The following is a 2,061-nucleotide window of genomic DNA, read 5'->3' as shown; positions in this document are numbered from 1 at the left end:
TATGTGGTTTGAGTGTACGTTGATAGTAATCAGATTTTACTGCATTTAAGTTGTTCTTTTAATTATAATTTTATGATCAATATTTTATTGCCTTTAGAGACCACATGTGATTATCTGGGAAAATTCTGATTTGGCTATGTGCCGTTAGAATATTTGATGTAACCTTACATTAAGCAATCCCAACATGCCCACAACACTACACAAACATCTATTAGGCGCACTACGGATGTAGTGTTGTGGACATGTTGGGAATGTGGATCTCACGGTGAGCGTGCAAGGAATAAGTCCCTGCAGACGCCCTATCCTCTGTGCCCGCGGTGGCTCAGATGGATAGAGCGTCTGCTATGTAAGTAGGAGATCCCGGGTTCGAGTCCCGGTCGGGGCACACATTTTCAACATGTCCCCAATGAAGTGTATCAACGCTTGCTTGCAGCTAGGGTGTCTATTTCATTATCATTTTATTTCTAGCAAAGCTGCATGGTTATCCACGGTAACTGTTCTTTCGGGAACAGATACTACCGTCAGATATAGTTAAAAATATGGGTTCCCGATCTTTGACCTTCTTGTGCGAACGCACACGCTATGCCCGAACTCGTATGGGACTTGGTAGATTAATCTGCCACGAGTAATGAGCATGATGGGCAAACATCTATTAGGCACACTACGAATATAGTGTTGTGGACATGTTGGGAATGTGGACCTCACGGGGAGCGTGCAAGGGATAAGTACCTGCAGACGCCCTGTGCCCGCGGTGGCTCAGAAGGATAGAGCGTCTGCCATGCAAGCTGGAGATCCCGGGTTCGAGTCCCGGTTGGGGCACACATTTTCAACATGTCCCCAATGAAGTGTATCAACGCCTGCTTGCAGCTAGGATGTCTATTTAATTATCATTTCAGCTTTAGGAACTTTTATTCAGAAACTATATTTACGATCATATTGGTTATCATGGCGAATGTTAATTTGGTATTTTAAAATCAAGTTATAAAGGGAAAAAAGTCTTTTGTTAGAGAAATAGAGCCTGGCTGTGCTCCCCACAACTTCCACATATTCAAGATATTGGCCTTCAAGCGTTGTCTTATGTTTTCTCCAGTATACACAACAGCTAAGTGATGTCTTTGAAAACGGCTCTTTTTTCGACATGTGCATACCGTATCATTTTCAAAGCACAGATGCGTCTGGAAAATGATACTGTCTGCACCTGTAGACTTACTGGCTGTGCTAAACATGTCACCTGACTGTGTTCCAGTAAGTTATTTGGGATACTGTGAATTGTCCAACATCCTGAATATTGTTCACTGAAAGTTAAACGCAGTTTTCATTTCTAATTCTTAGAACATTTCAACGTCCCTCTACATGCATTGCAAGGTCGACTGCTAGTATATATTCTGGTATGAAAAGTCACTGACCCAGGAGCTAAGAACATAGCCAAGGCTTCCATGCCTCAACAATACACCGAAGGTGCAGCCACAGCAAAGGGGTATCTGTGGACAGGCCAGACCAACATGGGCTTACTGCAGAGGGACAGCTACGTTTTCAGTAGATTCAGGGTAAACAGTCTGGATGACTGCCTGACTTTGCTTTGTACCAAAAGCAGACACAGCCTTGTTGTGCTGACACTACGAACCGTTGAAAGGAAGGGGAAACCAATCCCATTACTTTCCCTGAGGTCTTCCAGCCATTGACTAAAATATTCCGGGAGTAAAGTTCTTCCCCATTCAGATATCCAGGAGGGCATTGTTCAGGACATTATCATCAGGAAAAACAAAACAAATGATCTTTGGCTCGCAGTGTTTAATGTTAGGTCACTTAATCGGGTAGGTTACGTACACGTACAGACACTCGTTAAGACAGTGATAAATTCCAACAGCAGAGTCATCATCTGCCTAAAGTGTCACTGGATGTGGTATGTACGTCCCTCTCTTTGCTACTGTCAGCTATCACACACAGGAGGCTCCTCAGCATACTTCACGAAGCTGAGAGCACAATGTACCAGTCGTCCCATCCACCCATCCACATCGCAGATAGCCACGCTGACCACTCAGCTGTGGTTGTGGAACTATA

At 44.0% G+C, this 2,061-nt stretch overlaps 1 non-coding gene across 1 annotated transcript; it reads left to right on the top strand.

Moving 5' to 3' along the window:
- The first annotated feature begins 310 nt into the window (after positions 1-310).
- Trnat-ugu lies at positions 311-385 on the top strand. The gene has a single exon. It is a non-coding gene; the product is annotated as a tRNA-Thr (tRNA).
- Positions 386-2,061: the final 1,676 nt, after the last annotated feature.

Source organism: Schistocerca piceifrons, chromosome 7, assembly GCF_021461385.2.
Source record: "Schistocerca piceifrons isolate TAMUIC-IGC-003096 chromosome 7, iqSchPice1.1, whole genome shotgun sequence".
Taxonomy (NCBI): domain Eukaryota; kingdom Metazoa; phylum Arthropoda; class Insecta; order Orthoptera; family Acrididae; genus Schistocerca; species Schistocerca piceifrons.
The sequence above is the reverse complement of the archived record's forward strand: the minus strand, read 5'-3'. Positions and strand labels throughout refer to the sequence as shown.